The sequence below is a fragment of the Ovis canadensis genome, chromosome 12, assembly GCF_042477335.2.
Source record: "Ovis canadensis isolate MfBH-ARS-UI-01 breed Bighorn chromosome 12, ARS-UI_OviCan_v2, whole genome shotgun sequence".
In the NCBI taxonomy this organism is placed as follows: domain Eukaryota; kingdom Metazoa; phylum Chordata; class Mammalia; order Artiodactyla; family Bovidae; genus Ovis; species Ovis canadensis.
The window spans coordinates 20187265-20198275 of NC_091256.1; the positions used below are offsets into that span (position 1 = coordinate 20187265).

Consider the following 11011-nt stretch of genomic DNA (forward strand, 5'->3'; position numbering starts at 1 on the left):
CCTGGATTTGCTCAAACTCATGTCCATTGAGTCCATGATGTTATCTAACCATCTCATCCTCTGCTCCCTTCCTTCTTTTGCCTTCAATAGTCATACATAAAACCATTTAAATTTACTATTGAACTATAATCCTGATTTGATGACTTTAATCCTGATTTGATATTTGAACTCTAAATTTTTAACTTTAACTACCAACTCTACATATTCGCTCTGATAATTATGTAAGCATGTCAAATATTCCCAAAACAGACCATTCATTTTCCCATCCCCTCCCAATGCTCTAATTGAAGTCTCAACCTAAATTTATAATACATGTTGTCTATACAACGGCAACCCACTCCAGTATTCTTGCCTGGGAAATCCAAAGGGCAGAGAAACCTGGCAGGCTGCAATCCATAGGGTTGCAAAAGAGTTGCATGTGACTTATTGACTAAACAACAACAATTCATTACTGAGGACATAAATTCAAAGATCTTCTATCTTCTATTCACTCTCTCAGGCTTCTTTATCAACCAACCTTTAGCTGTGAGTCAACATTTTATTATTTCAGCAATTTCTCTACCACTATTCTAATCCAAGCTACCATGTAACTGAAAAGTGAAAGTCACTCAGTCATGTCCGACTCTTTGCAACCCCATGGACCATATACAGTCCATGGAATTCTCCAGGCCAGAGTACTGGAATGGTTAGTCATTCCCTTCTCCAGGGGATCTTCCCAACGCAGGGATCGAACCCAGGTCTCCTGCATTGCAGGTGTATTCTTTACCAACTGAGCCACAAGGGAAGCCCAGGTTAACGTTGCCCAAACAGGGATTTGAACCCTGGACCCTCAGATTAAAAGTCTGATGCTCTACTGACTGAGCTATCTAGGTTTTCCCCTAAATAATTTAAAAAACACCTGTTAATTTACCTCTTTCTTCTTGTGTGCTGCAGTCAATTTCCACATTGCTTATAGAGTGATACTTTACATCACATTAAACCATTATTTTACAAAAAGTAATTAAAAGACAAAAAATCAAAATGCAAAAAACTACAAAGCAACATGTTACTATCCTCCCTTAGATAAAATCCAAAGTCTTTATTGTGGGTTTCATGACTCAGTCATCTGTCTCATCAACTGCCTCACCCAAAAAAGGGAAGCTAAATCTTGCTCCTGCCACAATGACCATGCTGTTTTCCTGTTATTTAAACACATCAATCTTCTTCCTACCTCAGGTTGTTTGTATTTGCTGTTCAAATTCCTGCAAAACCATTATTAGTTGATGGTCCCTGTTTATTGGTGTGGTCTCAGCTCTACTCAGTCAGGAGTTCCCACACAACAAGGGACATTTCCTTCCTTCTTTTCCTTCTCCTTTCCCTTTCTTTTCCCTACGCGTTCCTTCCTCTAGGCCCTCAACCGCATGTTTTGATCTGAATACCATCTGAAATTGCTTAGTGACTTTTGAAGTTCCTCTGTCCTGGTTGAAGGCAGAGCTTGCTTCTTAATGCTTTTGTTGTTTAGTCATTAAGTTGTGTCCAACTCTTTTGTGACCCCATGAACTGTAGCCCATCAGGCTCCTCTGTCCATAGGATTTCTCAGACAAGAATGCTAGAGTTGATTGTCATTTCCTTCTCAAGGGGATCTTCCCAATCCAGGGATTGAGCCTGTGTTTCCTGCATTGGTATGCAGTTTCTTTTCCTCTGAGCCACCTGGGAAGCCTGTTTCCTAATATAGTAAAATTCAGATATTTCTTTCCAGTTTTCTGCAGTCTGCATTGATCTAATTTTAGCTAATTGAATTCACTCACTTTGAATCAACTGATCTAGCAACTCTCAGGACAATGGAAAACACATTCTGAGAGGAGTAGCAGCAGAAACCTCAGGTTTTCTGAGTCTGAGGCACCAGAAGGGCTAGGGAGAGCCGCGTGGTCAGGGCACTAATTCCACATCCTCACTCTGGCTGCGGTTGTGTCTGGCTTGGTTTTCTGAGCCCAGGTCTCCAGGTTCTCAGGAATTCTCTTGAGTCCCAAACATCTGTACCCGTTTTCTGTCTAGATGAGAGGCTGCTTCAGGTGCTTGTCAATAGACACCTTGGCTGTCATTCTCTATTCCCCGGTTCAATTTCATATTCTTCAGAGAAAGTATTAATATCTAAAATCCTCTTATTTATTGATTTGTGCATTTTTTGAAGATTTTCAATTTCTTATTCTAAGTCTGTCACAGCAGTAAGAAAACACTCAAATTTTAAACAGAAAAGAGAGACACACTGTATGATCTTTTCTATATAGTCTCCTCTCTGCATTTTGGTTTGGGAAAGAAAGAAAAAATGTGCCTCTTTTGAGGATCCAGTATATTTTTAAAATTGTCATTAAAATAAATCTTAACAATTGAGCTCCTTTATTCTTTGCTGATGTTATTTAGGAACGCAGACCTGAATTGTGATCAAGTGGCAGTGCAAGGTATTAAAGCTTTAATTTAGATAATTAATTTTTATTTGCCACTTTTTCCTTAATTGAATTATATTCAATTTTCTTGTGTATAGTGTAGAAGTTATTTCAGTGTTCTTAAATAATAAATGAAGCCATTATTTAATTATTACACTGTCTTATGTTTCTATATCCTTCCATATCTCTCTAATAATGTGACCTAATGAAATTGTAAAAGGAAATCGACAAACTTAAAAACATATAAAGTCTTTCCTGGTGGCTCAGAGGGTAAAGTGCCTGCCTACAGTGTGGGGTACCTGGGTTTGTTCCCTGGTTCAGGAAGATCCCTTGGAGAAGGAAGTGGCAACCCACTCCAGTATTCTTGCCTGGAAAATCCCATGGATGGAGAAGACTGTAGTCTACAGTCCATGGGGTTGCAAAGAGTCGGACACGAGTAAGCAACTTCACTTATACACTTATAAAAACATATAAAAATATGTAAACTTTGAACAATGACACATTAAATTACAGATATTTACCCTATTTTTGAAATAGTAAGGTCCCATATTTTAAGTCCTGTGCATAATGTCCTTCTTGCAGTTTTCTTCCTGATATATGTTGGGTTTTTAATATTCACCTGTATTAATTTAATCCTGAAAGTATTCATGTGCTGTTATAGACCAAAGATGAATTCTATGTAAAACACTTCATGGTAAATTGTACTTGTGTCAGGTCACCTTTGACCCAGTCCTCATATACAGGGAGACATGGTAAGAGCCAAAACCAATTTTCCTACATGAGGAGATGGCAAGAGATAAAGATAAATGATTCTTCTCTGCTTATAAAGAGAAAAGAGGAGGTGAGTTCATTCCCTTCTTAAGGAAATCTCTCTGGAAACTTATGGGCCTGAAGTCTATCTTCAGCCTTTTGCTATATGAGTGAAGTGTCTCCAGGAATCAGATGACCTCAGATTTCTCTAGGTTTTGTAACTAACTGATGTCTCTAAATTCTGGGATTCCTTCCCTTAGAAAGAAACTTAGTTTTCCAGTCTTCCTGGCACCTAGGAACCTTGTCTAGCCAGACTGCAAGCACTTGCCTTATTGTTGTTATACAGTCACTAAGTCGTGTCCACTCTTTGTGACCCCATGGATAACAGAACACCAGACTCCTTTGTCTTCCACTGTCTCCTGGAATTTGATCAAATTCAGGTCTATTGAGTTGGTGAGGCTATCTAACCATCTCATCCTCTGCTGCTCTCTTCTTTTGCCTTCAATCTTTCCCAGCATCAGAGTCTTTTTCAATGAGTTGGCTCTTTGCATCAGGTGGCCCAAAGTATTGGAGCTTCTGTTTCAGCATGTCCTTTTAATGAAAAATCAGGGTTGATTTCCTTTAGGATTGACTGATTTGATCTCCTTGAAGTCCAAGGGACTCTCAAGAGTCTTCTCCAACACCACAGTCCAAAAGTGCCATTGCTTGGCACTCAGCCTTTTTTATGATCCAACTCTCATATCCATACATTACTACTGGAAAACCATAACTTTGACTATATGGATCTTTTTCAGCAAAGTGGTGTCTCTGCTTTTTAATACATTGTCTAGGTTTATCAAGCTTTCCTTCCAAGAAGCAAACACCTTCATTTCATGGCAGTAGTCACCATTGCCATGATTTTGGAGCCCCCAAATATAGAATCTGTCACTGCTTCCAATTTTCCCCCTTCTATTTGTCATGAAGTGACTAGGCAGATGTCATGATCTTCATTTTTTGAATGCTGAATTTCAAGCCAGCTTTTTCACTCTCCTCTTGCACTCTCATCAAGAAGCTCTTGAGTTCCTTTTCACTTTCTGCCATTAAAGTGGTATCTTCTGCATATCTGAGATTGTTAATATTTCTCCCAGTAATCTTGATTCCAGCTTGTGAGTCAACCATCTTGATTCCAGCTTGTGAGTCAACCATCATTGGCACTTTCAGGAAAAGATAATGTTTTATCCTTTTGGATGAGATCAATTAATGAGATAATGGCTACAGATCTATTTCTCATTGGATGTCAGGGTATTTCAAGGGAAAGTGAAATCAGTCTCCAGCTTTATAGCACATATGTTTCCATGTCCCAGAACACCAAAGCTTTCAGCAGGAACTTCGAAAAATCCAGGAAACTTTATTTCATTACAATATCTTTCCTACCTCCACTCTGTCACTACATCTAAGATTTTCCTAAATCAGTTACCTTTTAATTTCAGAGATTGTCTTGCCCAATTTTGTGAATTATGAGCAATAATAAATATGTGACTTATTCTAAATAGATGTACAATTTGTTTAAGTGATAAGACACATGGAAAGTGTAAAATAATATTAGAAATAATTCAACGTGCAAAAATATTATAATAGTACATAGTTAAATGTCAAAATGAAGATTGCAAATGTTGTATAAAAAATACTGGAAATATTACCTTGTTAGATTCAGTGTGGGTATCTAGAATGTTAATATACACTTCTATTTTTATATTTATTAGTATGCTTTATAATGTCAAGGTCATTCTGTGTAGGCATCTGTTACATTTGACAGATCATTTAAGGGGATTTTGTTTTATTTCTATTTCTTTTATATATGACTTATACAAACTTAGAGATCTAAGCTCTGACTCTTAAGCTTCTTTAAATCGAAGAAATTGTTGTTTTATCCCAAACAGTACTTAAAATGATTTATATTGAAATTTAACGTTCAAGAAGTATGTTGAATGTTCTAAAAGTAGTGAGTAGGACAAATTAATAATGCTTATAAAATAATTTGGACTGCTTTTACAAAGTAGAAGTGATTACTGCTAGATATCTTCAAGGAAGGGTGGGACAATCACTTGGCAGAAACGTTGTAATGTTCTAGAATACATCTATTAGGTTCTTAATATTCACTTTTATTAAATTTTTTAAATTAATGTATGCCTACTTGTCATGTCCAACTCTTTGTGACCCCATAGATTGTAGCCCACCAGGATCCTCTGTCCATGGGACTTTCCAGACAAGAATACTGGAATGGGTTGTCATTTTTTCCTCCAGGGGATCTTCTGACCCAGGAATGGAACTTGAATCTCCTGTGTCTCCTCCATTGCAGGTATATTCTTTACCCACTGGACCAAATTAACGTAGAGGAATATTAAACCAACCAGTCCATTCTGAAGGAGATCAACCCTGGGATTTCTTTGGAAGGAATGATGCTAAAGCTGAAACTCCAGTACTTTGGCCACCTCATGCGAAGAGTTGACTCATTGGAAAAGACTCTGATGCTGGGAGGGATTGGGGTCAGGAGGAGAAGGGGACGACCGAGGATGAGATGGCTGGATGGCATCACTGACTCGATGGACATGACTTTGAGTGAACTCCGGGAGTTGGTGATGGACAGGGAGGCCTGGCGTGCTACAATTCATGGGGTCGCAAAGAGTCGGACACAACTGAGCAACTGAACTGAACTGAATATTAAACCAAAACAGATATATCACCACAGAGAATTTGAAAAGCTGAAAAGGATTATAATTTGATGATGTCCAACTGCACTTCTATACATATGATTATAATATATGACTTATTCCTTTATGTTAAACAATCCTTTATATTCAAATCTTAGCAGTCAATTGGTACAGTGTTGCCACTCTTCAATTCAAAGAAGAAAGCTGGTAACACCAAAATATTTAATCTTTATACTTCTTGAGTGCCGAACACTATACTAGTGATGCATATTAAAGGAAATCTTCAAGAAGGAGATTGCCTCAGTACTTCAAATAATTCTCACAGGATTTAATAAAAACATTTTTTTTTTGATATTGGTCATGTTTTCTAGAGTCTTTAGTGGACTTGTTACAATATTGCCTCTATTTCATGTTTTGTGTTTTTTGACCATCAGGCATATGGAAACGTAGCTCCCTGACCAGGTATCACTTTCCCCGTATTGGAAGGCAAAGTCTCAACCACTGAACCACCAGGGATGGCCTTCATAGGATTTCTGCATCTTTGCTGCCACTGCCTTATCATTATACTTTCTTCTAATATGATATATCTTTTCAACTATATAAACTTGTATAGTCTCTGACCACAAAATTTCCAATATTACACTAAGGAATTTAGTTAGTGATTTAAACTTTTGCTTTGAAAATAAGTTCAGAGCAGACTGCTTAAGTCTAAATTAAAGTTTTAAACATTGAAATACTTTATTTATTGTAATTAATGCTCTCATTTCCCAGATGCCTTTAACCTTAAATAAGCCAAGATTACAACATATGCAGCATGGTGAGGAAAAAATAAAACATGATCCATACAGTTAGATGACTTAACTTCAAATATAAAAAAATATTATTACCAAAGTGCCCTGAAGCAATGTATTGAATGCTTCGGGTCCTCATCTCTAAAATGGAAATATTACCTACTGCACCAAGCTGAACCATGATTATGCACATGAAATACATCATTTAGTTCCTGGACATATCAACACTTGATATATGAAAATACTTAAAATACTCTGAATTGAAATTCTATGTTAGTTTTCCCTCTCACTTTTTCCACATTCATATGTGTTCATGATCCAACTCAATAAGTAAACTGAAAAGAAGAAAAATACCACACTGACTTTTAGAATAGGAAAAAAGTCACAGCATTAAAATTTTAAGATCATTAATTTGAATTACATACATTTTTAGAAAAAGGGTAAAGCCCAAATATGAAATCAAAAGGTAGATAGTTCCTCTTTGCCTTGGAAAGAAGGAGTTTACCATCACTCAGATAGATACAGCAGAAGGGCTTGTATGATGGATCAATGGTTAAGACTCTGGACTGCAAATGCAGAGGGTGCAGGTTTGGGCCCTGGTCAGGAAACTAAGATACTGCATGCCATGTGACATGGCATAGCCAAAAAATTTAATTAATTAATTAAGAATAAGATCTAGCAGAGATGAAAATTAAACCAAATTAGCATGGAGCTTTAGAAAAGGGGAGGCAAATAGGGTCAGGTTGAATTATGTATGGTAGAGCTGTCCCTGAGGATTCACAGTAGAAAAAGCTACTCCATAACTGAGCTTTTCAAGTGTAAATGCATAAGCAGAACTGGGCAAGGAATAGTGATCTGCTATACAAGGAATAAATATAAAGAATGCTGAGTGAAATTTGAATTTCAAATTAGCAACTTTTTTTTTTTAATTTTAGTGTAAGTATGCTCTGTGATGCTTTGAGGACATATTTGTACTAAAAGAAGATATTAGTTATTTATCTGAAATTCATATTTAGCTAGATAGCCTAAATTTTACCTGGTAACCCTGCAAGGGAAACCACAATGCTGTTCCCCCAAAATACAAAATTATAATTTGTTATTAAATTAATCACCAATTTATATCCAATTTTGCATTTTCAATCTTGATCTTATTTTATGATATAATGAATTTTATATTAATTTTCTCTTTCCCAAGATGATAAATAATTTTGCATTGATATAGAGAGGATTTAATTTCAAAATGCATGTATTGTCACAGAATGTCCTCAAGTAATTCAATCTGTCTACTCTATAACCACAGAAAAAATAAAGAATCTTTGGTTACTAGTTTTTCTGAGAAAAACTTTGAGACACTGAGAAAGTAAAATGAAAACCTTAATATGCATATTAAACTCACTTTAAACATTGTATGATTTCAAGTTAAAGTTATTTATATTCCAAAAGAGGTAATACTTAAAATGACTTATATGACCATAAATTAAGACTTTCCTATTTTCTTATTTCTCTTAGTGACTCTGGTGTTCTATTTCCTTTTTGAGAATGTGTGTTTAGAAACTTTAGTTTTATCCTCTATTTCACATAAACTTTCAGACCTTCAGATATTGAATTTTTTAACTATTAATTTTGAAGGCTGGGCTTGCCAATGAACCTCAATAAATGTTACTTGTCCATCCATAATGTAAGGGAGATATGTGTATCCATTCTAATGCACCATAAAACAATGTTTTCCCCTACAATTCTAAATACAAAGTAAATTGTGTCTCCTTAAGTCTGAATTAGGAGTTTCAGATTTTTTCTATAAAGGCCCAGATAGTAAATATTTCTGGTTTCATGGTTCTCATGGTCTCTCTAGGAACTACTGGAGGGGGGCGGTGGAGGGGTGGGGAAAAAGAGAAGTCGAGGACCGGAAGGAGAACCTCTGGTCCTGTGTGTAACCAATCAGGCAAATCCCCTATTTGCATAGGATGTAACCCAGGGAAAACATGCACCCTTCCCTAATTGGTTCTGTGCATAACCAATCAGGTGAATACTGGTGCCAATTAGGTGAATACTGGAGCCAATCACACTTCAGGAGGATGAAACAGAAAGTATAAAAAGGGAAAACAAGAGGAATACTGGTTTCTTTAGGGGTCAGCCTGCCTTGTATCTGGGAATCTAGCTACATGCTTTCAACTGCCTATTTCCCACTTGAGCTGTCACTGAGCTGTGAACTAGTTTCCTATTAGGAATGTGGCCTACTGCCTGCTTAATAAAATCCTGTCTGAGTAGCTACAAGTGGCCCATCCTTCCAAATCTTTGTTATGACAAAACAAGAATGGAGGGAGAGGAGTATACCAACCCAACATTTATGTCAATATTCCACTAAAATTCTATTTAAGAAACGAGAGTATTCACCTGGATATACTTTATTATAAATATTTCAAAAATAATTCATTGGAAAGAGACAGAGTACATTTTCAGTTGGCCCAGGTATTTCATTTTCTTTCCTATCTTTCTGTCTAAACATATTTTGACCATATTTTGTTTCTTCTCCACTTAAGATACAAACTCTTGCCACTCTGGGCCCATGTCTGATTCTTACCAATTCTTTTATTAGAATAAGTCTGTTGTAAACAGTAAAACAACAACTAAACTAACTTCCTGATCTTCATTGATAGCTCAGCTGGTAAAGAATATTCCTACAATGTAGGAGACCCAGGTTCGATTCCTGGGTTGGAAAGATCCCCTGGCGAAGGGAACAGCTACCCACTCCAGTATTCTGACCTGGAGAATTCCATGGACTATATAGCCCATGAGGTCAGAAAGAGTCTGACACTGACTGAGTGACTTTTACTTAAACTAATAAACGTAAAATGCACAAAATCAAATGAAATCTATCAGGTATCTTTACATTTATCATGTATCTTTATGATGTTCTTTAGCTTTTGTAATGAGTAATTTTGGCAACTTAAATACATTGGCAAACCTGCAGACAGAAAAGCAAAGTAAAAACATCATGTGTGTGTATGAATTATATTTCAATTCATACATAACTGAATTTATATATATTTTAAATGTTACTTATAAGAGATAAACCATGTAAAAATGTTTAGCATAGCATGGAGGACATATTAATAAGTTTCTATTAATGGAATATACCTATTTTTAGATACTAAAAGTAATTATGAAGTCAATAAGTCACTTCTTAGGCATGTAAGTTTCATCAGTTTCTTACTCTTACCCACCTTGCCCTGACTTTTTTTTGCCCAGTTCATACTATCCAAAAATGACAGTACTTCTTAAATGGATAAATCTGTACTAATATTGGATCCATAGCGAAACTGAGCAGGACCCTGTGGGGTTCCTGGGCATGGAAACCTTTCCAACAGTTGCTATTCGGGTAAAAGAGGGGTGCAGAGACAAGTGAGGAGCAGCCAAGAAACAATAGTGCAGCTTTGGAGCAGGGTCCTGGGTTTTGAAACACAGTTCAAAAGCAAAGTTCTTCAGAACTCAGACTTCCTTATGGTCCAAATCTCACAACCGTATGTAACTACTGGAAACACCTAGATTTGACTTTATGGTCCTTTGTTGGCTAAGTAACGTCTCTGATTTTTAATATGCTATCTAGGTTGGTCATAGCTTTTCTTCCAAGAAGCAAGTGTCTTTTAATTTCATGGCTGCAGTCACCATCTGCAATGATTTTGGATCCCGAGAAAATAAAGTCTGTCACTGTTTCCATTGTTTTCCTATCTGTTTGCCATGAAGTGGTGGGACTGATGCTATGATCTTCATTTTGTGAATGTTGAGTTTTAAGTCAACTTTTTTCACTCTCTTCTTTCAGGCCCTGCGATACACTAATTTTTAATCAGCAAACCTGAGCTTGAATCTTTGCTGGAAAACTCACCAAACCCTCCTGGGTTTGGACACAGAGTTTGAGATGCATGAGTCTGTTGTGTCCCCATTTTCCTGGAAAAGTAATGAAGCTATTCTTTTCTATTTCATCCAAAATTCTGCCTCTAAGATTCAATTCAGCACCTGCAAACAGAAACTGTATTTTCAGCACCAATACTAAGTACTATTTTTGCCACGTGGGGAAGACTAGTTGGAAAAGTGAGCTCAGTAAAGCATTTGGGATTTAATAAAATTAAAGAAATTAGGAAAGCAAAGGGCCATGACTAAATAGAAAGCTCAAACCTAATGATTAGAAATCTAATACATGTTAAAAAGAGATGAAAGCACTAAGTCTAAGCACTAAGTCTAAAAAGTCAAATATCAAAGCTGCACTATGGATAGCACAGCGAAATCATAAACTGAAGCTAATTGTCTTCATTGAATCTGTAGTTTATAAACAAAATAAAATGAGTATTGAAGTTGACTT

The 11011-nt window shown here is 36.5% G+C and overlaps 1 non-coding gene across 1 annotated transcript; it reads right to left on the reverse strand.

Annotated features, from left to right (window-relative positions):
- Nucleotides 1–799: 799 nt before the first annotated feature.
- On the reverse strand, nucleotides 800–872 carry TRNAK-UUU (transfer RNA lysine (anticodon UUU)). Its single transcript has one exon. It is a non-coding gene; the product is annotated as a tRNA-Lys (tRNA).
- Nucleotides 873–11011: the final 10139 nt, after the last annotated feature.